Source organism: Corvus moneduloides, chromosome 1 (assembly GCF_009650955.1).
Source record: "Corvus moneduloides isolate bCorMon1 chromosome 1, bCorMon1.pri, whole genome shotgun sequence".
NCBI classification, from domain to species: Eukaryota; Metazoa; Chordata; class Aves; order Passeriformes; family Corvidae; genus Corvus; species Corvus moneduloides.
This window is the reverse complement of record NC_045476.1, coordinates 19,953,515-19,980,947: the sequence shown is the minus strand read 5'-3', so window position 1 is coordinate 19,980,947 and position 27,433 is coordinate 19,953,515. Positions and strand designations below refer to the sequence as shown.

General features: G+C 39.1%; 1 protein-coding gene across 6 annotated transcripts in view; it reads right to left on the bottom strand.

The window, feature by feature from the left end:
• ARHGAP21 (Rho GTPase activating protein 21) overlaps window positions 1–27,433 on the bottom strand; it is a 119,126-nt gene that overhangs the window by 73,019 nt on the left and 18,674 nt on the right. The window contains exon 1 of one of the 6 annotated variants that reach the window (XM_032101255.1): window positions 13,532–13,554. The exons of the other annotated variants lie outside the window; for them this stretch is intronic. The gene's annotated coding sequence lies outside the window, so the exon portion shown is untranslated. Of the gene's footprint in view, window positions 1–13,531; window positions 13,555–27,433 lie in introns of those variants that run through there. 6 annotated transcript variants of the gene reach the window in all.

The window sequence follows — 27,433 nt, the reverse complement described above, 5'->3', positions numbered from 1 at the left end:
ACCTCCTTAATTAGCCAAAAGGTAATTTTAGTATGTGTAACAACTGATCACTGTAAGTTACATATAGAAATACTGTAACCTCAGTTCAAAATAGAGCCATACAGAGAACTTCACTAGCTTTTAGAAACAGGAGTTGCAGCATTTCAGTGTAGCAAGAGAACCTCTAATTTCCTCGTAATTTCATGCAAACTTTTTGCACTCACAGAAGTTACTGAACTATAAGTTATTCATAAACCCACAGTCAAATAATTACTTCTTGAAAGAGCACACCAAAAGGGAAAGGTGAACTTCATGCCGACCTTGGACCCCCCTGCAAGGTCTGACAACAGGGTAACAGAAAAAGCCAGTATCAGTAATAAATGTGAGATATGTTCAGTAATAGCAACTTTCAGCCACCACTACAAACAAGCAAGAATCTGATTTATAAAGAGAGTCAACATCTGTTGAGTAACCCTGTGACTCTTCCAACCACAGAACACACACCAGAATATCCCTTGCCAGAAAAAGCTTTAAAAAGGAACAAGAAGATTTCTCAAAAACATAAACAAAACAAGGATGCAAGACAGCAAGCAAGAAACAGATGATGTTTAGCCCAGGCAAGTACACACTACTGAAGGCAAAGTCCCTACACAGTTTTCCTTGCAAATCAAATATTAAGTTACAAACACATAAGTATCTCCTATCCATAAGGGAATCTGTATTTTGGGTAGAGTCATTTGCATTACAAGAGATGAAAAATACATGCTTCGTTTTCATGTAAGATCTAACAAACCAAAGGTTATTGAGGCATATTCCTTACTGAAGATCTGTATGTTTATTTCTCTATAGACTCAGTCCTCAAAATCGAAGTCAGAATGCATACAATCGAGTTCAAGGACTGAAGAATCCCAGGCTACTAAAAATGATTCAAACATCATTTCCCTTGGGAATTTTTCATGCAAGGTTTCTGAACAAAGTATCTCAACGCATTATTTCCTGTTCTATGCAATTGCAAGGACATACAACAGATGCTTAAGTGCATTGTAAAATGCATACCTTGTTTTTAATATTGTATTTAACCCTTCTTTCTAAGCAATGAAAGCATCCATGAAAAATCAGCTAGCATCATAAAAAAACTACATGAATCACTGGCAGCTTAACATGCAGTAACAGAATTATGTAAAATCGCTAAGTAGCATTAATGTTTGTAAATATTATTTCCAATTAAAAATAAGTCTCAAAGCAATAGTTTCCCATTATACCAGTCTGAAGTAACAACTAAAAAAGCTAATACACCCAACCTGCATGCTCTCTAAAGCCCCTCTAATTTCTAATCTTCTGATCAATTTACAGACCTGTACTGTACAAGCTAAAAATCCCTAAGTGACAGTCATAGGCAACTGCAATCAAAGTTATCAATAAAGAACAGTTGTCTTGACTACCTAAACAAATAGGTATGGTCCAAGTTCCAAACACCGTCTTCATAGGTGAAAAATGGTGAACACTAGAAATAATTGATATATTCCACTATCGATTCTGGAAAAATCATTCAAGCCCTTTTTAAGTTGGTATGAGCAACCAATTTCTATCTTTATTTTGTGTTTGGTATCCAAACTCAAAATTATTTCTAAAGAAATGGGGCATGGGACTGACATCCAGATTTGCTCCCTTTTTAAACTGTTTTATGTGGTTTTTTACAATACAGAATGCTTCACAAATAAGTTATGTAAATAAAAGTCTCATTGTGGATGTAAGGATTTCCCACACTGCATTTTTTTGAAGCCTAAATCTGTATTTAAAAAACAAACTAAAAACAAACAAACAGAACAGAAAAAAACAACAAAAAAAAAACCAACTCCCAAACCAACCAACCAACCTCCCCCACCACCAGACCATCCAGGGGACTTACCTATGAGTACCCCAGTAACAGCATGGAAACAGCCTGCTAAGCTACACTTAGCAAATGTTCAACTTTTAGCTAGTCTACCAAGAAAAGAGATACCTGATACAGCAGTTCAGCTAGACAGATCTATGCAGAATAGAAAATGGGCTGATGTTACCCAATTTTACTGATTCAACAGCGATCGTATGATTTTTAGGGCTTTTTATTAACTACTGACATAAGCCAGAGCAAAAAAATATAGTTATTAATCCCTAAAATCTTCCTGAGACACTGACAGGATATTCCAAATGCTCTAATAAATGCTCAGCTCACTTGAAAACAGGAATATTTCTTGTATTGGGTCATTTACTTTCTCCAGTTTTTGCACCCAGTTGCTATCACTTAGCTAACCGTCCTGTTAAATATCTGCTACTGCAGAGAAAAAGGCTTTTCTAGAACAGTCTGGCCTTATTTTAATGTGACAATGAAATAGGTTCTTTAAAAAGCTAACAAAGAAGAAATAAAAAGGTCTTTTCTGGCTAAGACTGCAGAATGTGTAGGAAAAAACCTGCCTATGAGACAGCCACATAAAAGATTATACAACTTTTTTCTGAGATACATTATCTCCATCCTCATTTGCAGTATAGGAAGGTATACCCGGCCTACAGACAGTATTTTATCTTAGTAGCATCTGAGAAGTGGGATCATTCACACAAGGTGTAAATTGAGTCTTTTTCTTTCAGTTCTCAAGCTAATAAACCAAAATTTCAAGGGAAATGGGTCACATTTATAAAGCCAAATACCTTGATCATGTACTGAAACAGTCTAAAGATGCAGTGAGATAACTTCTAATGTGTCTTTAAATCAAACTGCAATGCACAAACAGCATCTTGTACAGAAGTTATTCCCAGCTGAAGAAAAGTAATTACTGACACAAAGGTAACATTTTAAGTAAACCCATCTTCCAGGTATCCAGTGCACAGCCTTCTTCTAAAAACAAGTTAATTCCATCACTTTTAGCCTTAGGAAATATATTAATTTCTTACTGAAAAAAATGACTGCAAAGAGATCAGCAGGAAAACTGGAACACAGAAAACCCCAAACCCACACAATCATTTTACGCCTCTGTGTCAAATATCCACTTGTCCAAACTTCTGACTGACTTTTATGTTTACCAAAATTTGTAATCTTGCCCTGAATAGGTAGGATGTTGACAGAGACAGAATTCAGGCAGGAAAGATAACCTCTCAATAAATATACTGGCAGTGTCCTTCCCTCAAAGAAGTGTTTCATCATTTTATGTCCTTGAAAGATGGCTAGACAGTGTAACCAACAATATTCTCCAAACCCACAAGGATGGTCAGAAATCAGTCTGCCAAATTGGTGAGATACGAGGAAATCTATAAAAATCCTAGATGTAAGACTGTGGATGGTAACTGACACCATAAAAAAGGCATCTAGAATTTGCAGAAAGCAAGAGAGGCAAAAAAAAAAAAAAAAAAAAAAAAGGGGAAAACCACCAACTGAATATTTAACAGCTGTACATGCTAGACTTGTTAAAACACTCTAAGCTGAATTCCAAAGACGCATGCGGCAGCGCATGCATAATACCAAAGCTGTCCCTTCCTTACTAACATCAAAATTAGCATGCACAGTTAATTAACGAATACCCCAAATGTTTCAGTATTTTGATTGTCAAACTGGAGCATTCGTTTTTGCATGAATGTCACCCTTCACATTAAACAAGCAACAAGGTTAAAAAATTATTTAATAATTATTAAATTATTAATTATTAATAACATTTAATTTATGTATAGATTTAAGCTGATGGCAGATATATAATAACATTAATTAACTGCTCCTACCTACATGCTCTGCCTACTTCAATGCAGAAGTACATCCTTCTTCTTGTCTACCTTTTAGAAATACGAGCATTACTTGGGCATGGCTGAGTGTAATCAACTCCTGTCAAAGTGAACTTTGCCAAGTAGAAATAAATCACTGTGAGTTAAATATAAAAGTTTCCCTCTATCCAATAATGAGCTGAACTCTCAACATACAACTAAAACGCAATACAGATTCACAGCACAATATACTCAACCTAACAGTATTGACCACATATTTACATGATTGCTGACATTCACTATGTGCTGACACACAGTACTGAAATTAGTTCACTCCACTGAGAAAGCCTTTATCTACAGAGTGACACTGAAAGAGTGTTCCCCACAGAAAAATTAGGCAGTTTGAGACAGAGATGTACTGAAGCACAGAATAGGAAAGTGTTTCCTACCCCAGGACATCTCTAAGGATTCCTCTTTGCAGAATGGGCCACAGGGAAATGGATCCCACTCAACAGATCTCTGACTGGTAGCAAAACCCTCAGAGCACAAGACAGACGGTGTCTGTCTCCATCCTGTCCGCTTCAGTGCTATTCATTTAACAAAGCTGCAAGAAGGACTTGGTTGCTCAGTGCTTGTAACTGCTGAGCCTGTTTTCAGTAGTTACCAAGAGGAGGCTGCCTTGTCATGAAGCACCTGAAACTGGAAATGGAGATGTAAAAAAAACCCTCAAAGCTCTAAAGATCAAACAGCTACAGAACCACACTCACCACAAGACGAGATGTGGAGATAAACACAGCCTGAGTCCACATACATAAAACCATCCGCAGATAGCATTAACAGAGACAGATAAAGCTGATCTAGTCAGGGCCCTCACTCTGGGGTCACTGCTGTCTGGTTTTGGAACTGGGGGCACAGCTCCTCTTCCATGCTACAGTTCTTCCTGAAGGGGAGGCTAGGGGAGGTGTGGAGAGGGAAGAAAAAATAAGAGTTTCCAGAGAAAGATTTCAACTCCCAAACTCTAAGAAAGCATCAGCACTCAGAGTCACCAGGGTTCCCACTCATCTCTTACCGAGCAGGGGTTATGCATGCATGAAGTGCAGGATATTTCCTGAGACACCCCAACAGTAACATTTCTCTTGTATTGCAGCTGAGTGGGATGCACTAACTGGAAAGGGTAATAGAGGCAAACAAACTGAAGAACTCAACTACCACTAGAACAAGATCCAAATCCTTTATGACTACAGGTGGAGACTTTTACTACAATTAATGGTTCAATATCAAACAACAGGAAAAGAGAAACAGATTATTAGTGATCACCATAAGACTAAGGGGAAGATTGGCAATGCCATTCCTCCTGTTTGCCGCTCACCTGGGTTGGTGAGGTGGGACCCAAGCAGCCACCAGCAGCAGTGACGTGGTCTCCATGAGCAGCTCTCCCTCTCTCAGACCCCTCATGGGTCTTGCTGAGACCCCTAATGAGACAATCCAGAGCAAGGGAAGGCAATAAAAATGTCAGCATCACTTGATGGAATGACCACAGGTCCAGGTGTGTCCCTCACTGGAGCTCACTTCCTATCACTCTAATGCACCACTATGGCACTAAGCCTGGGTCCTTTTTGGTGGACTAACCAAACTTAATTCAGGCATGTGTTAGGAATATAATCCTGAGAGCAAACCTGCCTGTCTTTTATGACTGTGAATCTCACCCAGATGGAATACAAGCCAGTACAGTTCAATAACAAAGGCAGCGGCTGCCTGCCTGCAGCAGAGCTCAGTGAGAATGTCAAATTTTGAGGTGCATTGCAGGACTGAATACTCTAATTCAATAAAATACATAAATCATATCCTCAAACCAAGAACAGGTAAGGAGAAGGGCAACTGAGACGGCAATACATGACTACTCCCAGTGTATGAAGTAAGTGGGAAATCTGCGACCTTTCAAAACCAAAGCATACCCATGCCAGCATGGCAGATGGCTGGGAGGCACAGGGAAGGAAACATGCAATTCTGTCAAGCACCATGCAGGCTTACAGAGCTGGCTTGGGCTTGGAAGGAGGACAGAGGGATGTGTGTTTCTGTGTACTTTCTGCCTACTTCTGTAGTACTACTGTTGTAGTAAATACAGTAATTCAAAGGAGAAACAGTATTTTCAAGATAAAGGATTTCAGTTCTCACAAAGGTCAAGGCATACACAGAAAACAAACAGTAAAAACCTCCATGTGTGCATGTTACTACACAGCTCAAACTTGCCTTACTGCACTCTACTGTTCATGAAAGGCAGCTCTGTAAAGCAGCTGGTGCTCATGTCAGTTTCATCAGTACTCCACGAGACCTAAAATGCAAAGCTGAAGGCTATCTACAGCAAGGATGATCTCAAAAATGTTCCCTCCATGTGTCTGTTCAACTGAAAAGTTTTCAGTTTACCTGGCTCTGGATTAAAAACAGTGACACCGCAAGTGGATCTGCAAACTGAGGCTAGCTAGACATGCTTGCTCGAATGAAAGCAGCATTCAGCTTCCCAGGCCAGGTGAGATTCGGAAAGAGCTCTTCTACTTCAAAGTAGGGAAAAATCCCAACCTAATAAGACTGCCTAGACTTAAAGTAACTTTTTTCTTTTTTCACATAGCACAAGCTCTGGTTTTCTCATACTGTAGTTCTGATAGCTGGACCTTTCGTACAATGCTCTTAACTTCACCAAAACCAAGATCATGTCTGGTATGACTAGTACTCCACCACTTCTTCAACAGGATTTCTCCACACTTAGCCCCAAACCCCTGAATTATCCACAAATAGACATAAACTACCTTCTCAGATCTCCCTTTAAACACTACATACTACCAAATTTAGCATATTTCAATTAATTAATCTACCATACGTCTATTTTATTTTTATACACATATACACACAGAGAAAAGTATACTGTGTTGTGTGTGTACATATATACATATATTTCTAGTAGCTTGTACACATCCAAAAAGTGTACTAATTGACTGGCATTCTTTGCAAAGCTAATTAAGTGCACTTCAGATAATAATTTATACTGCCACAGAGTAAAAGCCCATTTCAAGCAACAGCACCAAGAAACAGAGTAAGAAGTATATACCTCACAGTTTTTTATGCAAACTATTTCCATGATGTGTTTTGATTGTATCTTGAATTTTGTTATTCACAACAAACATGGAGTTCATAAAATTATATTTAGTCAGAAAAACATTAACAACAAAGAGAAATTGAGAGCTTCCTTGTTTTCTTATAGACCCATTAGCAAAAGCCTCCCCTCTTAACAGCTACATCCTTAAACTGGAAAGAAAGGAAACATCTGCAGGGCTGGTAGCTAGCACAACAGCAAAATATCATGTGATCTTAATTTAGCTAATTTGAAAATTTTCCTTCTCTGCTTGTTCTGTCATTGCTTGTTAAGAATAGGAAATTCTTTGTCCTCACCTTACAGTGTACTCTGGAAATATCAGAGACAGGAGACAAAGAAAGCATGCTTCTGCTCCTCAGCATTGAAGAAATGTTTGAGGTTACCCCATGCAAGATAAAAGAATCTTCTCAGCAGTCTGACAGAAGTGGTAAGAGCGCCTTGCACAGTCTCCACCTGTCAAGAGCTTTAGACTGCTCCTTTCAACCTATAGGAGTTTTCCAGATCCAAGACTATGAGCTGCCCCATGACCCACTCTGCTTCCTACAGACAGGGAGAGGGCAGTAAGAAACACCACCTATGTCCCCAGCTAAGTACACTACTGCAAAAACAGGAATGAGTTTCAGTGAAGTTTGTACTCTTTTTGCTTTCTAGAATAACACAGGCTTTACCAAACATGCAAGATACCACATAGCTTCCACTAGACTTTCACCACAGTATTACCACAAACCTATTTACATGTGAAATAGCTTGGCAGAAGCCTTCAAGAAAACCAAAACCACTGCACAATGTAAAATCACCAAAATCACCTGCACAGACCCCATTTCAATAACATGATGGACCACAGGTGCATTGAAACTATTACCAGCCCTGAAACTACCGACAGATTTCCTTTGCTTCACAGTGTTTCTCTCCACTGTAGCCAGAGACTGTCTTGAATCAAACAACTATTAACCCCGCAAGGGACACAGTTAAAGTTGACCAAACCACCCATTTTTCCACAGCTTCTCTGTCCCTAGGGCAAACCTCTGTGTTTGGACTAGGCTACTCCAGGATGCAGCTACAATACTGAGTAAGAGCTTTGCTTTTGGGCTGAGCAGTGGGACAGTGGTACATCTTACACCTGCTCTCTATTGAATGTAAGCATTAGGCTGACCTTCTCTTACTGAAACTCCTTGTCTTGGGGCGACTACTGAACTTTTCAACATTAAAAAATATGCTCCTTCCTGTTCTAAAAACAAGAAAATTAGGTCATTTATAGACTAGACACATCACTTCATCTTCATAAATACATCATCGTACCTGCTGGTAATTCAAGCTGTTAATGCTTAAGCTCATTCAATTCTGCAGTATTGCAGCTCTACTTGAGATTTTATTTCATGTACATCAGAAAAGTCTCTGACCCGCCCAGAGCCAAGCACAAGCCTTTGGAAGATCAAGGATTTGATCCTTCAGTGTCAAAACCTGAATAGTAACCTTAAAAACATGGTTATTGCAAGTGGGTTGTTATTCTAGAGTTTGACTCTTCCGTTTGCAGAAGATTTACCTAGTCATATGGGGGAAGTTTTAAGAACAACCCATTTAACAACAACTGTGTGGATCAAGACTAAAAAACATCATAGGAATTTTAAAAGAGAACATGGCTCAAAACACCACAAAGAAGACCAGTGTGTCAAGATTCTTTACCTCCCCATATACACAGCCTCTCTCCTCAAAAATAACCTCTAAATAAATCTACATACAGCTTGAGATACTCAGTGTTGAAGTCTTCTAATACAGTGACCTATTAATAAACTCCTGCAAACTCAACACTTAAAAACAATCTTGGTCCTGTGTTTCTAGACATTTAATTTCAACATATACATAATGTGCAAATCAACACACTCTTATGTTTCAAAGCCCTAAACCCAGAAGTGAAAAGGCTTGTCCATTGTAAAGCAAAATAAAATAAAATTAGGATACACAGATGCAAAGCCACATATCCAAACACTCAAATTAAATTACGTTCAACCTCTAAATTTGTAATCTATTGTGCATATATAACAGAGGAAGAAAAGCAGGCTTTTCAGTGAATAACTTCTTTTACAAAGATACAATGCACAGGAAAATGCTTAATAAAGGACTGTGAAGTCATTAACCTGAAAAAATATCTTAAATCTTTATGCCCAGAGATGTCACTAAGAGGATAAAGAGGAGAAAGTTGTCCACAGGTTTTTCAGTTTAACTGCAAATCCAAAAGCTTCTGAACCATGACTTACGTGATCATAAGTGACCTGCATATTTCCTCACAGTTTGCACTGTGTATGTCAGTAAGAATGGTTGATATAGGTAACTAAATCTACATTTGTTTCTCTGTCTGGAGGTTGGAGTGCGGAGAGAGAAGAAATCTATTTTAACACAAATCTGTTTGCTTATTTAAGAACTACTTGCCTTTTATTGTGGCTTGAATTGCTCACTGTTGCCAAGTTATTTCCCTGTACTTCGGACATTACAAAAATGTTTCTTCAGCAATGTGAATTCCCACAATGAGTTAAGTCACCAGCTATTTCATGCAATGATTTTACACTTTTTGCTGAAGCTGAAAACCCTGCACTGCTACCACAACAGATTTTTATCATATTGCCTCCCTCCCTTTCAGAGGCAGCAGATGAACAGAAGTAAGAGCACAGTAAGATAACATAAATATCGCATTTCAAAACCATTATCAGCTGCAAATATCTCAGAAGGAATGCAGACACCTTTGTTATTTCATCCTCCGAGTGACACATTTGGAAGACTGAAAAGCATTTTTAATGTTATTGGAGATTCTCCGGAGGAAGGGAAATAGCTGCAGTGCAGCAGCTGCTGCAGTGCTGCTGCGTTCCGGGGCTTGAACGAAGGTGATGCGAGAGCCGGGCTCGTACCGCAACGTCGCATTCTCACACGCTGCCTGCAACAATGAACTCCAGCTAAAGGAACAGGAATCAGACACCTTGGCTGCTACGCCACCACATACTAACAAACCTTCATGTACATCAAAATAATCTTTGATGAGAAGGTTTCTCCAAGCCCAACAACTGCAATGATGAAGCCCACCCTGTGCACTGGAATTTGACCAACTTCAAGAACCTGCAAAATACTTAGCCCTGGCTGAAAAACCCAAGATTTGAGTATTTACATGGCTGAAAGAGCATTATCGTTATTTTTAGCGGCTAGGCTGCAGCAATAAGATAAAAAAAAAAGAAGCCTGATGCAGTTCATCAAAGAACCAATGAGAACAGCACATGAGAAGATCAGCTCTCTCTCCTCAAACTAATAGAAGTCTGCTCAGAGCATAGTGCTGACCTATGCTCTGGGCTGGTAAGAGGACAACCTACATTCAATTTGTGGTCTACCGTTTCCTATCTAACACATGAAAGAAAGGCATTTGTGATAAAAGGACGGAAAAAAACCAAAACCACTGTATCACCTACTTTATATTACCTACCAGTACTTCTTCCAACCATCTGAAGCAGTGGTATTTATTGTTTTAGGCATACCTGCTCTACTGTATCTCACCATGGCCACAAGGTCAACTGACATACCAGGCATCTCCAGAGTCTGCTCACATGCTGGAGGCTCATAAAGGACATCCTTACAAGGACAGAGGAAGTAGCTCCTACTGCATCTTACTGAGAATGAGGCTAGCTCGTATGTTACTGAGGAAAAATATTACCTAGCTCTTCCACACATTCATTGAGGAACTCCTCTTGGACCACAGCTAGCATGCTAAGTTATGATTCCAAGACTACAACTCCATAAACACTAGACTATCATATGAAAAAAAAAAATTGCCTTAACTTTTTAAGGCACTCTCACTCTCTCATTTTTCTTCTTTAGGAAACAACACTAAAAATTCCTTGTTTACTAAGACCAAACTATATTAAAAATAGGATCAATCATTTATGATACTGTCAGGGCAGTCTGGATAAGTACAACACAAATTTGCACATAAAGCAGTATTTACCAAGGTCCCCCACAGGATACCAATCTTTTACCTACTACTCTGCTTCACTAATTCTACATTTGCAATCATGTTGAAGTTCTGAATTGCCAGTAAGACTGTCACACTTGAATCTACCCCATGTCCCACAACACAACTGTCACGGATAACATAAGCAAGACACTTTGGTACTTTGCAATAACTAATTTGAATAAATATTTTTAAGACAGGTAATGCAGTTCTCCCATGAACAAAAAGTGAAAGATGAAAAACTGCAAGCAATCAAGTTTATTGTCACTGAAGGCTTCTGAGTAATTATTTATGGATCACCATGTGATAGCCATCAATCCCATTCAATGTTTGGACTAAAAACTGTATTTCACTGATGCCAACAGAACTTCACTGATCTACATCATAAAATAATTTTATTTTAAGGGTTTTTGTTTTAGCATGAAACACTGCATATCCTTTGAAAACATTCTAATATACTTAACAGCTTGCCGTATCAGAGTGCAAAGGGCAACTGTGCCCAACCATACTAACTTTTATGTCACACTATGAAAATACTTTTTCTAAAATTTAAACCACCGTGGTAGACAGAAGAAAATATCCCTGCTATTTCATGCTTGCTCACTTCCTGTTTTAAAAAATAAGCTTGGGGAAATATATGCTGCAGAGCCAAGGGAGTGGGTGGTGAACAATAAAACCAAAAGAAATCCTTAGAATGACAGCAAACTAATTTGAGATATTATTAGTGACACAAACTTCAGAAGTCACCCATCTGCTTTCTCACCAGCAGCCTGCTTGGGCACTGTGAGGTGGGAAGGGTGAAGAGCAGCACTGCTGTGTGGAACAGTGTGCACTTCTCCCCAAGCCTGGCAGCTTCCACTCCTGCCATGGCATTTCAATGCAGCAGGAACAGAGTAGCTGCACTGTAACATCCCATAAATGAACTTCCAGCGTCATCTCAAAGAAAAGTATCAGCAGCAGTTCATTAAATTGTATAGTTTACAGAGACTGGACTTCAGTTAAAGTAAACAAAACAACCCCAAACACACACAACTGCATCGTCTATTTAACAAAATCTAGCAAGATCAAACAGTTCAGCAACATTTCTAACTCAAGCATGCAATTTATTCAGGGTATACTGATCTAAAGCTTGTTTCTTCTTTCCAGATTGGTAAGAAACAGCTTTTAGATTATGTGAACCCCATTCTGCATTGGGTTGAGGGGTTCTTGGCATTTTTTGCTTGGGTTTTTTTTTTTTTGTTTGAATTTGGTTAGGTGTTTGGGGTTTTGTTTCTTTTTTTTTGGGGGGGGGGTGGTTTTTGGGGTTTTTTTGGGGTGGGGGTGGCAATGTTTTGGTTTTTTTAAAACCTTCCACTTCAATATGCTCAAAAACCAATTCTCTTTTCCCTTCCCTCTAGCTATATCAAATGCACCTTAAAACTTTGCAGGACTGCCTACATCATAAGCCCTATTTCTTCTTGATTTCTGTGAAGTATGGTAAGCAATTGCCATATTGCATTTGACTGGACAGGTGAATTCTTACATATATGTAAGCAAACTAGATCAAACAGCTGGGTATCTGTAAAAATTTAAAGTTTAAGAAAATGCATCATGTTTTCTCTGTTTTTTTAAATTCAACAGAAGATACTTGTTACCTGGAATATTACCTAGACTACTTGAAACACCCAGACACCACCAATCAGGATTTGCACCATTAACAAAAGAACTAAAACAATACCCAAAACAAACAAAAACCAAAACCAAAGCACACAACCATCATCTAACAGTGCGTACTTTCCTGATTCAGAAGCTTCAGTACAGATGTGACATACTGGGATTGCAGGCATTTTTAAATGGCAGATTATTTCAAAGGACCTCTATGTATGGTGGAAAAACATTCTGAAACATCTGCTCTAGTTACTGTACTGAAACTGCAACTTTATAAGAAGTGCTTACCTCCCCCTTACACCAAATAAAAATTAAATAAATTTTCTTCAGTGACTGGCTGAACGTTATATGAGAAATACAGGTTACATCTAGAGTAACTTTACAGTAGTATTACAACTGCATGCACTATTTAAAAACCTTTAGCAAGAGGATTCTATTTTGAAACATTTTCATTCAGAATCCAGGCAACTTTGTTTGGGTTTTTTTCCCTCCAGTTCTACAGCAAGGTAGTGAATCAGAATTAAATCTGTCCATATTAAGAACTGAATAGCATCCTGTGATTTATTTAATCCTATATATTAAAAAAAAAAAAACAAAAAGATAAAAACCTCCCCCTCACACATTTTTTAATCCTATTCATGATCAAGTATTTTGAACTAGCCAAGATGCTCAGTCTTTTTAAAGCAGGAAAACATATCAGCTTTATATTTATTAACAACTTAGTTTATCTTGGCATATCTCCCCCTTCCTATACGTGATATTTACCCTTCTGTGCAATTCCTTTAACAAAACCCCTCAAAGCATAAGACTCTAAAGAGAACAAACTAAAGCACTCAAAGTGGTAAAAAAAGCAATTATATAGTCAAACCATGCTTTGTATGCTTATTGACTCTAGAATATTCCTTAGTAAATAGCAGCATTTCCAATAGCTCATCTTCAGTAAGACTGGGGGTGGGGAGAAGAGATCAACCCGAGCCTTTTTGTTTTCCCCTTATACTAAATTACATAATCACCTTGTATGTAAGGACAAGCAAACAACAAACCTGATCGCTCCATGCACAGTACAGGTTACATATGAAACTCCAGTTGTGATTGATCATGCAGTCCAAAATCCTGAACTGGGCCATGTCTTGCTGTAGTGCAGAGTACTGCTGTGCTCTGACTCAGCTTTTGTCCGGGTGATCCTCGAGGATATGAGAGCTATGCAGTAATGACATGCAGGAACAAGGACTTTCCTTCCTGTTCAGTCTCCTTTCCCACCCCAACTATGTGTCAAGATAAATTAACAGAACTGTGTAACATTCTTCAAAATAATACTTCCGAGGCTGACAAATTATGCATTCTTGGGAATATATGGGAAACAAGAACATCCTAAGAAACCACACTAAAGCAAACAGAAAGGCACTTTCAAACTGCGCTTGTTCTTTCCCCTACCCCCTTCATTTCTGCTCCTGCTGAAATCACTCCAAATATCAGCAACTTAGTGCCATAATTCATATCATATGAATCTTAAAACTTCCTTAGGCACAGTTGTGATGATGGTTCCCCATACGGTACATGAGGTTCAAAAGCTATGGTTGCCTCTTTTAAAACAGCACAATACAAACAACTTTTCAAAGTTAGAAGAACATCACAGTGTTCATAAAAATTATATGGGATTATCTACTTTGCACTCTTAAAACAGCAGACTTCTCTTTAAACCTGTAAAAGTACCGTTAGCATTGCACAGAAATGCTGGCTGCCTTATGTAATCAAAGGCGACAACCCTACTGGTCAGGGCTGCAACACCAGAGGGATCCTGAGAAACTGAAGAAAAGTTTCCTCCTTCCTTCATGTATTCCTTTTCTGCAATCTGCAAACAACAATCCTATTTTAGCATGAACCTCACTTACTGTATCTGGACTGCTTACCTAGTATTCCCATTCCAAAGGGAGATTCAGAAACACAGGAAATGTGTCTATGCAGAAACATACACATTTTATCTGGTGACTACACAAACTATTAGACTAGTCACAGAACCAGCTTAGAATAACCTGCAGTTTAAATGATACAATTACCTAACAACATCAGTGAGATGCAAGAGACAGAAAACTGTCTTGGGAAAAGATGGAGGAACAGCTACAGGAACAAGTGGTCAGTTCACCCTTTGGCTCAGTAATGGCCAAAGGACTGAAAAGTACTTCAAATGTCAAAGAAAATGTATGCTATAAAAGTAGTCTGGAAATACAACAAACTTGTACATGAGGGTCAAACAAATGGTGTGGCCAAAGAGCAGCTCTAACTTTGAGACAGTTATACAAATAAGGCCTCATTTGTTTCAACCAAACTAAACAAAAAAATCTTGTTCCAATTTCTCATCCGAAGGACCCGGGAAATTAATACCAGAGTCCAAGCCAACCTCTTCCCTTCTTGCCAATGTGAAGAGTCTGAAAACTTCCAAGACTCTTTTGTGTACAAAAAAATCTATTCTGGTTCATTTTAAGATATATATGACAGGAGATTCTCGATTATCTTTAAAACACCTAATTGTGCAAAAGGGAGAACAGCAGTATCAGTGGAACCCAGCACGAAATGAATGTGTTCTCAGGTGAAAAAAAAAAAAATAGAACAATTACATCTCAAACAAGTTAGATGGTCTGTGCTGACATGACATGCAGCTATAAGAATCATTCTGCTTAGCAACTATTACTAGGTGGAACAGATACACTTCCTCACAAGAGACACCATAACTATCCAAGCCTGAGAAATCTTGGAGAGGATGTCTGGGAAGGCTTTACAGAGCAGGGGGTTACTGCAGAGATGCCAGAGCAGACTAAGGCAGTGAAGTCTCCAGGACAGCAATGCTGGAATGAGGAAGGACTCGGCACCCTGCAGGACTGGCAGCAGGGATGCTGGCAGAGCGTGTGGGGCAGCCTACACATGGCTGGAAAAGCAGCCAGCTGCACATTTGTTAAGACTGTGGAAAAATGCTGTCATCAACTAAATAAGGCAGAGAGAAGAGGGAAAGTAGATCTGGAAAATTAAGAGAAGACTGCTCTTCTATACCAATATCAACATCAACCAAGTTATTCTTAAACAGTACTTCAGTACAGTTCTGCAGTGATTGGTTTTACTATCAATTTTCTACTTGTAGATTCATAAAATATGACTCCATACTTATTTCCTATGAAGCACTCAAACTCCTAATAAAGTATTCAACATATTATATTAAAAATCTCCTACTGTACAGTATGTTATTATTAAAAAAACAGCAGTTACAACTCAATCAAACTTGTGTAATTCTTTCCATTAAGTCAGCAGCCATTATTTACCCATTACTTTCCATTCATTTTCAAATCTGTTTCAAGGAAATCCTGAACCCATTTTTTATCTCCTACAATGTGGACAGTGCTTATACACCAGTGCAATTTATGCAAAAGTGTCTAAATAGTGCAGATAAAAACATAAATAGCAATACAGACCAGTAGGAGAACATTTCAAGAAACAGTCAGTCTTGGCCTGTCAGCTGCTGCCAAAAGTTAGTACTGAAATGCTTGTAAATTCCACTAGGCACAAGAATGAGGTGAGGACCGAAGTTCTTGCAAGCTAGAGTCTTTATTGAAGTGCCTCAGATAAAAGGAGTTCACAAACTGCTGCAAGAACAGCACCTTGAACAGTAAATTACAGTTACTGCTTAAAATGGACTGTCTCAAAGCTTTTCTCCAAGTCAGTCTTTATACTTCTAAATTTGCATCTGCTGTTACTGAAAACTGTTCCTGATCGTCATCAGCCAGCTTAACAATTGCCCTCATTTACAAGAGACAAATCCCCTTCCTGGCATGACCAAATTCCACTAGTTCAGCACTCCCCTGTTCTAACCTTATTTTCTTTATTATTAACATGTTTTTTGGGAGACTGTTTTTATTTCTCCTAAGCATGGTTACTACATATGAAACTTCCTTAAAGCAGGCATATGATAATGAGAGGGCTTCCCTTTTTGCCTTCAACATTCAATTTACCAATGCCTTCCTTCAAAAAGTTTAATTCAGAAGCCAAACTGAAATAACTTTTGTTGTAAACATTAAACTTTTTAAAAGTTTTGCTCAAAATTTAAAAGCAAAGTTTACACACTGAATTTCCAATTTGGAGGTCAACAGAGCATTTAAAGATGCACCCACAGTATAACCAGAGAATGACAGATGACATACATCAACATTAGCAGGCACCAAAGGACTCACTGTCCAGAGAAAATTTGAGTCCAGGACTCAATTGCCCAGAGACCTCCTTATCACACACTGAGCTTGACTGAAAAACAGATGATGATGACACCTCAGTTTTTGATGTTCTACTGCTGGTCAGCTTTCCTCCCCTTAAAATAATGAAGGGATTACTTAGAATTCCGAGAACACAATGAAGTTGAACTTCAATTATGCAATTTATTAAATAAAAAATCAAAAGCTTATCCAATGTCCTCTCACATCTGTCACCATGTCCAGTGTTTTCTCCTGGTGTCAAAAACCAGGATTAAGATCTCAATATTTTGAGGTAACTAAGCTAAAAACAGGTCAGAAACAACTTCCTCAACCCTTTCAGAACTCTCCATCTTTGTATGCAGATTCTAGAGGGTTAAAAAGGAACAGTAGAAAAGAGGCACAATTTCCCTAAAATTGTGCCCTTCAAGCATCTAGACTTCTTTCTAAAAACTGCAGTGAGTTTTCTGAAACAGCTCATGCTCAGAGAAAGGAAGGGCTTCCACTTCCCTGTAACGCCGGATACTTTTTGTACGTGAGCAAATATGCAAGCCATACACAAGGGTCAGCACATTGGCAGCACACAGCGCAGCGCGTACCAGAAAGATGCTGTCCAGAACTTGCGACACAATTCTTTGAAAGGGTAAATCCTTTACCAGCAAAGTGTAGACTGATGATGATGATGGTGAAGCTCTGGTGGAAATCTGGGGGGTTTTTAGCAAATGAAATTGAGAAGTGCACAAGAACAAAAAAGGAAAAATGTGTCTGAAGAAAAAGTGTTTTCATTGCTCAGGTCACAAAGACTGACAAGGAAAAAAGTTCCTACAAACCAAGTCAACAGCAGGAAGAGGTTGAAATATGATTCCATTTTGAATTCTTTCCCTATAATTGGAATTGCTACAAAAACCTATGAACATTAAGAAAAAAGGAAGAAACAGTAAATACAAAAACCATCTCTCTCCATAGTGGGGGGAAAAAAAAAAAACTGGAGTGTCTCCTTCCCTCTATATCAACTCCTTTTAAAGATGCAACACAGTTCATAGAATTAGAATTACAACAGATCCTTGGGGGGCAAAAATGCAGGGTACAATGGCTAGCACTGTACCATTTCAAGCTGTTTAACACATGCATACCTGTCTGCTACAATTATACTGGTATTTTAGTCCAAGAACCGAGAAACTAAGGGAGTACACAAGAGACATCACCCTTCCTTCAGAAACTAAGGGCAAAAGAAGGTAACTGAGATTAGCATAACTGTCATTTTTCTTCTGCATAAATGCAACTTGTATTTCATCAATGCATAAGCTCATCAGATGAGCCCAACAATGTATTTTGTGATGCATTTTGTAAACACATCATTCCACCACCCCGCAAACAAATTCACAGTATCTAAATCATATAAAAAGAACTGTTCTACTAATTGTTTTAAAAACTCATGCAGTGAGGTACTCATCACTTTGGCTGCCTAATTCTTCAAAAATTCTCCTGCATCCCCTCTCAAGACAACTTTACCATCATATTTGCTTCCAAGAAGGACATGCGATAGCAGGATTGATCCGTCAAGTGTCAGTTTGAGTCACAACAAAGAAAAGTCCTTTTCTCTTGAGTAATCAGTTCAGTTCACCAGTTAAGCTCAAGTACTGCTCACTTCCTTGGATTTTAGCCATAGTTCTTTTCAGTGGACTAGTTCTATGTTTCCTTTCTCTAACCAACTTTTAGCATTTTCTCTTCTTTATCTGACATATTCCACCACAGATCTCTCTGTTTCAACAATCAACATCTAAACAGTAACTGCCTTTTACTAGCTTCAGCTACAGGAAAGTATAATTTTCCATGTTATCCCATAAAAATGAATATACTGGATATAAAACAGGATCAGATTCCTTAAACTGAACTCTAGTAAAGCAGCTGGCAATCTTTAGAAACTGGAAGCAAGCTTCTAACACTGCTCTATTTAAGAAATGCACAGCCAAATTTAATGGGAACTGAGTAAGAAATAAAAGCCATATGTACTCTTATGCAAAGTATAATTCTGTCACACCCTTAAGCACTTGGTAACATTTACCATGTTAATGAACTCAAACTCCTGAGAACATGTAAGTTTACTCAAGCTATCATCACTGCTACCTACAAGCTCAGTGTCTCCCAAGAACAGATCACTTGCTTTCCACCTGCAAGCTCCTGGATAGCAAACGTACTCCTCCAGAGGAAATTTCTGTTTGTCTAACCAAGTGTCCACACAACTACATCAGTTTTGTTTCAGTGTCCGCTTGCTCTCACTATCCGTAGTTTTTTATGTTGGCAGAGGATGAAAACAGCAAAATCTAGAAAAAATTTTATGAAAGTCTATTTGTTAAATGCATTTTAAATCACATTAGTACTATTCACCTGGTTATTTTACATCATCTCCAGTCTAAGACAAAATGCAACGTGACTTAATTTGAACTTTCTTTACATGGTAATTTTTCATGTCTGAGCAAAAGGTGGAAAAAGAATACTGTAATGCTTATTCCTACCATAATGTTCCACCCACCACCACTTAACTTGTCCTCATGAAAACAATTGTAAGATACATTACTAATTGTTTCTAGATTATGTCTGAATCTCTAGAAGACACTGTACACACCAGCAAATGATGCAGCCATTATCAGGTTAGAAAGCAGGCAGGTTTTCTTCTTTTTTTTTTTTACCCCCAGGAATGATGGTAAAAACCTCTGAATTAAATCACATCAAATGTAATGGCTTTGGTATCAGCAGCACACACATTTTCTTTTACAGAAAGGTTTTTCACTGACAGTGATCCGATGTGAACACACATGTGTTCACAACTGGCTTGAGCACCACCACAGGGAAAATTCTAACAGGGACTTCCTGTTTGTAGGGTATGCCCAGCCACTGCCCTGGAGGGACGTCTGCTGAGATAAGGAGATTGCTCAATCGGCCAGCAGGACTCCCTGGGAAGGCAGCTAACCTACTCAGGTGAGAAGACAGACCCAGAATCCTCTGGGAGACCCTATGCAGATTCTTTGTAGCCCATTGGTCTTTACCCTCTGACACCCACCTCCTGTATCCCTATAAAGCCAGCCCCCTGCCCCTGCGGGGGCAGAGAGAGTTGCTCGTCCCTGGCTCCCCTTCGCCAGAGTACGGACCAATAAAGCTGCCTCGTGCGGAACAGCTACACGAGCCTCTCGTCTCTCCCTGGTCCGGCCTGGAGGCTGCCCTGCAGAGCTGAGCTGAAATCAGGAGCTCACAATCACTAAAGAGCTGACAGCTTCTGCAAGGGCCCTCCTAGGCAGCAGCTGAGGGAAGACACCGGGCCTCGGGAAGGCGATTCCTTTTGGGACCATCTCTCCAGACCGGTCACAGCTTCCTCGGTCAGAGCTACTGACCCATCACCAGCTGTCATACCTGTTGTCTTCCCATTCTTCATTACACTGCAGTGCCATGCCATCAGCTCTGCTATTTTCTGATCCCAGCACAAAGCCAGAACTAGGTAAGTTATTTGCCTGCTTAAGACTGAGCTTCAGAATCCTAATATTTCAATTGTAATAAAATAGAATCCTTACATACATTAATGTCTATAGAAGCACATAGGAAAATGTAGTGCTAGCTCTGGTGATCAAACAGAAAATCCTTTCAATTTACTGGGACATTTATTTAGATAGCAAATATAATACAGTTAAGTCTTCTCAATAATCTAGCAATCTCTAAATACAAGGCTAGGATAAAGCCAATCAGCAATTGTGACCACACCGAAGCACCTTAACTTACAGCCCAGTACCCTCCTATTGAGACCACGGGATGTTCAGAAGGCTGAACTGTTTGTGTACAGAGAACTGCCTTCCTGAAAGACAATCCCAGAAAGCAACACCCATGTCACTCCAGACACGGTGCCAGCCTGACCAGGACACAGACATATTCCTGCTTTCTCTGCAGACTGTAAAAAGAGAACCAAAATTAAAAAATGTTACTGTTGGTAAACAAAAGAACTATTAAGTAATAAGATCTTTTCAATAAAATCCTCCCACTTCCGTTAGAACAGTAGGTTGTCAGTACTTGACTACGTGGCCTACTTCAAAGCACAACTCTGATATATGGAGAGTAACAGCATAACTGTCCTTCAACATCAAGTACAAATTTTGAAGTTAACATAGCCTCACCTAACAGGTAATCAGAACAACTGAGCTCTTCCTGAAGCCAGCTAAAACAAGAAAATAAAATCTTCATTAAAATAAAATTAGTAGAGCATGTGTGAAGCAACTAGAGTTTATCAGCTAGTAAAATAATCACCTTTGCTTCCCCTGCCTTCCTTTTCCCTCAGCTGGAAGGCAGCCCACCAGTGGAACAAGAAAGGGACTGTACCAAGCTCTTGGTCAGAAAGGTAAGCTACAACTTCAGAAAGCGGAAGTCTAATCTCATCCACAATACAAAATTTCCTAACATTTCTTTCACATAACTAGTACCACTGACTGGACTGAAAACCAAAAAACAAACCCAGAAAATCAAGTTTTGGCATGATGGAAAACAGATTACACAGTATTATTGATCTTAATTTTCACAGAACATCTTTATTTTGTTATTCTTAATGTACAGGGTTTTTTCCATGAGTAATGAAAATATGTTTCTGTTAAATGATAACTTACCCTTACAGATTGGCAATCTCTACAATTTTAAACTTTACCATCTGCACTATCGGAGTCAAAAAGCTTCAAATTCAGCAGTAATTCTTCAAGGTGTTAGACTTCAGAACAACAATGGGAGTTTCTTTTAGAATTGCTGTCCCAAAATTCAAGTAAAGATCAGTCATTGTACACATGTCCTAAAAACACTAGAAAAAAACTTGTAAGTGAACATTACATTCCTTAATACCTCCCTATAGGTTTCCCATAGCAGCAAGAGCCCTAAGACCTTAGAGCAAACTTGCTTAAGGCTGTTACACTCCAGCTGGCGAGGCCTGTGTATGCTGAACACTCTCCTTAGCCACTTCACCTCCACACCAAGAGACATCCTGAAATATTCTTCACAGGAGCCCTTCCAAATACCTTTCTCCTGTTCCCACCTGTGGTCTCATAAATGGAAAGCTTGAGTAGAATACCCACATTGTTAGTGTCATGCAAATGCTACACAGAAAGGTGCCATGTAGAAACATTATTTACACTGAATTACTCATTGCAGTCTGAAGTCCTTTGTTAGCACATTTTTTCCTGCAGATGCGTGGGCAGGGGACATAGACTAAGATACTGGATTACTAATGAGCAACACTCTTCACACCTGCACCTCTACTTTCCTTTTGTAGGGGGATAAAGTGTAAATATATTAGCTAACATATGCTACAAATAAAGCTACTCCGGGTTGGGTTTTCCAGTCTGTCAGGCAGTTTGTTGTATTGATTACAGGCACCATAATGCAGTACAGAGAAGTCCTGTCACACTCAAGCTACAGAATCCTGCAGAGAAACAAGTATCACCACTTGTCACTCCCAAGAGAAGAAGAGTTAAATAAAAACAGCTTGTCAACTAATACACCCTGGTGACTTACGTCTAGCTTTCTCTTCTGACTGTCCCCAAATTTTGTTAACTGGCACAGTGCCAGAGGCTCATCTAGAACTTCGATGAAGCTTTCATTCCTTTGAATGAAGATGAGGTACCTCAAACAAACAATAAAATCAAACACCCCTGTTTCCTGTACATCAAGTTTACAAATAAAATTTTAGTTTAGACCCCATAACCTTGCTTCCATATGCTGCATTTTCAGAGGCTTAAACTCAAGTCTTTTTAAAAAAACCTCAAAGATTAATCTCTATAATATCTACTAATCTCTCTAGGCAATTTACATAACTGGAAGAGATTCAAAGATTCAGATTTTCCTTCAGTTTTTCCATAATTTTTTCTATTAGGAACAAGCCCAGTTTTGCACAGTGTTACCAGATCAGTCATGTGACACAATCTGAAACTAACTTTCATGACTTCCATTATTTTTTGTTTTATAAAATACGTGGACTTGATCAAAGCTCTTCCCCACCATTGTGCAAATTTCCACCTCTTCTCTAAAGTCTTCATTCATCCAAAGGCAGATTGACTTGGAAGAAAATATCCTTTTAAAGAAGTTAGCATATTTTCCAGGGAGCTTTGGAATGCTAAGAAGGCTTACGGTTTATTTTAGAAACAAATTAAACATATCAAGTTGCTACATGAGTAGTAGAACTGACTTCGGTCTCATACATCTTGTAACTCCCCCTCAATCTTCTTTCGTCCTGTCAGATCCCCTGTAAAGGAAAGAATGTTTTTTGGCAGTCACGCATGTGCTGACTGGCCCCAAGAGCACCCCCGTATCACCTTCAGTGTGAGGCATTAACCGAGGCTTCTCTTCCATCTACCTACTGAGTGGCTCTGAATTTCCAGGCACTTCATTACCTCTGAGACCTTCTTCCTGTCTTGAAATTCGACCAATATCGGCCAGGGATCTCAAGAGCAACTGCAGAGCAACTAACAGATGGGCAGACTGATGCCATGAACAAAAGAAATCAGATTCAAGAATTTTTACTTCTTCACTCTATTACATCACTTGCTTCTTACACTATCTTTTGTCTGAAGAAAAGGAGCCTTGCATTTTCACCCGTGCTGCCTTCTGCTACTTCAGCATGCAATTATCCTACAGAAATGCAGATATTGTGATCTTTCCATCAAAAGTAAAAGAAGAAACTTGCAGAACCATAAGCCACTGCTTTTAATACATTTCAGTCCCATAATGCTTATATACATTATTTAGGAACAAAATAGCGTAACTGAAAATTATGAAGTCAGCCATATTCTTGGCAAAAAATTACATGAGTACAGGTAGAACAATAAACTTTTTTTTTTTATCAACATTCATTTTCCAATAGATTAAACTGTACTGTCCCCATTTTCTGGATGTCTGTAGAACTAAAGATCATGTTTTTCCAGGGAGCAAGAGCTCAAATTCACAAAATACAGGCAGAGCAAAGATAGTGTTGCACTACTCTTTACGGGGTATAGCCCCAGGTCTAAGCATCTAGTCAGGAAATTCAAAACAGCGAAGTACAGACCAGGCAGATGCTAAAAGCAGCATTATGCTGAAGAAAGGAGTACTCCAAAATCCCACCTGTTTTTACAGCTTGGACAACAGAATGTATTTGCAGATGAAATGTGAAAAGCACTATGTAAAATTACTGCAATGCATGTCTAAATGATCAAAGGTGCAGAGAAGCCAGGTGTCTCAATCTGTCTGTATGTAACAGAAAAAATTACCTGTGGCATGAAAAAGACTTGACACGATACTTAATAATTCTTTCATACAATGGAATTTAAAACCTTTTAATTTCTTAACCACAGGATAAAAGGAACTTTTATGACAAAAACAAACAGTATGCAAAACACTGCTGTAGCACTGGCAAAGACCTGTTTTTCGTCAACTAGAAGCACTGTCCCATTACACTTACAGAGGAAGTCAACAGCTTCACCCTCTGGCCTCAACATTTCAATTACACTGTGAACCCAGGGTAATTTTTAGTGCTTACCACTAAAGGGAAATACACTGATTGCAAAAAACCACAGACTCAACACATGTAGCTCCACAGGGATAGTATCTAAGTAGATCTTAGTAATGATGTGTCGCTTAGAATTATGGTCTTAAACCTCACTATGCTGGTGGCACAATTCATCATTCCAAAACTCTTGGAAAAAAAGTCAGGGCATCCTCTGAAAGCTTAAGACTAAGAGAATGTTCCCTAAATGCAGGAAGGATCTTGAAAAACAGAAGTTTGCTCATATTAGCACATTACCATTCATCAGCACAAAATATCCAACTAATAATAAGTAAGTTTCACTTTCCAAATGATCTCTCAAGCCTACATGACATTTCTAGAAGTGATGGGCTTGGCCAGCCTAACAGCTTACTGCTTGCCCCTTCAGTGAACCACTTCAGCCAAAGACTGCTAAGAATGCCACCAGAAGTGCAGCCAGGCCTCAGAGGAGATGGGAGAAAAACTCCCTATGAACTAGAAGGAACTGGTTTCTGAGAGGTATCATCTTTGCTCAATTCGTAACAGAAAAATAATAAATAAAAAGCCTCATCTGAAGCTAATTCTAGAAATAAGGTCTTCCTCTGCTTTAGTTAGTAGGGAGTGGAGATATATTCCCCTAATTTCTAACTCAATCAAATAATTTTGTCAGTTTTCATAGGACAAAGCTGTGCAAAATCTCATTTTTTAGCTTACAAATATTTTGGGGTGTTTACTACTAATGAAAAGGTATAAGCAGAGCCACACCAAAACTCTGGCCAATAGGGTTCCACCCCACCAAGTTAAGAGCTACTCACAAGCCTATCTCCAACCCTGCACACGAAGAGTCACATAAGTAAGGTTATTTGGAAATCAGTAATAGCATCCACTGATCTCACTAATAAATAACGGCCTAGCAAGGTGGCTGTGGTACAATGGCCTAAATCATAACTCCACCATTTCCTTCAGATTTATCATCAGTCTTAGAAGCACACTGATCTCAGATCCATCTTTTGTACTACTTATTCCCAAGATCTTGACAGAGAGAACTGTTTACACTAAGAAATTAAAGGACAATGGAAAAAAATAAAAAGGGTTTCCAAGAACTGAGTTTAAAACGCAATCTCTGGAATTCCCCAACATAAGGATAAAGTAAGAAAAAAAACTCTAGAAAGGAAATTTGTACGTTCATTTTTCATGAGCACTGAACCTGAAAAAAGTTGTTAATACAGGAAACACAGAGACAAAACACTCCTAAGAAAATGACCTGATTCTCATTTTCTTTACCAAAATTTCACCCTCCAAAGTTAGGCAATAAAGAGGAACTGTAAATTTGACCAAATAATCACCCTAGTAAAAACTCATGCTGGATGATGAAAAGCCACCTCCTCTGCAGTCATCTCACTGAAGTTCTTGAGACAGGCTTAAAACCCAGATCCATCATCCATTTTGGTTTTTTTTTCTTATCCCTGAAACACCTTTATCTCTAAAAAAACGTAGTCCAAAATAGCACAATTTCACTCAGCTTTACTTTACACTGAAACATAATCTTCATAGGTGGGACTCAGGGGACAAAAAAAAAAAAAAAGAAAAAAAAAGCCCCACACCAGTGTGCATTGAATCTAATTCCAATTTTTTAAAGAACTCTACAGGCATAGATAGGTGTCCTTTTCTTCACATAACTATATTAAGAAACACCTCATTTTTATTATAAAGGACATGCCAGTAAGATTTTTTAAAATGGAGCAGGCCAGAAGGTTTTTTCAAGAAAAAGGAACAAACACACAGTTCTTATCGCTGACACTGGAGACTGCTGATTAAAAGGCTGCTGAGGTCTTCATGTGGTAAAGTCCCAGAAGTCTCCAAAGAGGAAGGTTCCAGGACCTCTCATAGCCTGTTCCAATATTTAACCACCCTGAACAGTAATTTTTTCTTGTATTCAGCTGGAGTTTCCCTTACTGCACCCGTTCACTCACCCCTTCCCTTTCAATAGGCTGAAGGCCCCATTCAGCTGCCTCCACAGCATTCCCTGCTTCAGGCTGAGCAAAGCTGGTTGTAGGAGCTTTGGGGTTCAGTCTGGACCGGGTGTAGATGAAGACGGTGACGAGAGATCTCTGAAGTCAGATCTTGGAACATGCGGTTTATTGCAAAGGGCGTGGGTACAGGGGCACTGCTTAGAGCTGCCAGCCGCAGCTCGGAGCAGGCCCAGGAGAGCAAGAGAGTAAGCAGGTAGTAAAGAGAGAGAGAGAGCGAGAGGAATGAGAGTGAAGAAGAAGTAAGAGAGAGTGTAGTAAGAGTGTCTGAAGTCCTGGTTACAATACAATAAATCATCTTCTGTACTGAATATTCTAATTGTCACTAACCAATCTAATACAAGATACAAATCCTATAGCATTTACCTACAGCCTATAAGAGTTCTTATATTACCATAGAGTGTTACATCTTAACTTCTAAAAACTACTCTTTGGACCCCTTCTGCTGAGCTAGTAGGGTCTGCTCTGACCCTTGGACCTGCCTGCAAGCAGAGAGTATTGTTCAATCAAGAGGGGATTACCTTCAGTCGGCCATACCATTGTTTTCCAGTTGTTCAGTAACTAGGACTTGGTAATTCAAAGGTGGCTTTCATTTCGATGTTGCCTGTAGTTTTCATATTCCCAAAATCTTTTGTCAGGCAATCATATTTATAAGGCTTTCCTGTTTCATCTTCCCCAACAGCTGGTCTCAGTGGCCTCCTATCCAGGCAGGCACTCCAGGCCTGAACAACTTCCCTCTCTCCAGTTTGCCATGTCCTGCAGCAAGGGCCAAACACTGGACATGGTCTTCTGGGAGGAACACAACGGTGAACAGATGGGCAATGACACCAACATGTTCTGAGATTACGGAGTACAAATGTTGTGAACATTGACCAACCAGATACACTACACCACCACAGCAGCAGCAATTACATCATCTCCCCTCACCAAATTGCTTGAACAATGACCTCCAGAGCTGCAAAATCAGCATGCAATTCCCTGGCCTTTCTTAAGTCTTCTACTCATTAAAGGAGGAAGTCTTGCCACACACTAAATAATGGAATGAAAGCCCCAGCAATGGAGGAAGTAATAGCTCAGTAGGAAGATGAGAAGGGGTAAGAGAGGGCATCAAGTGGTCCTCATTTTTAAGACACATGGCAGGTGTGATCGACAACATACAAAGGC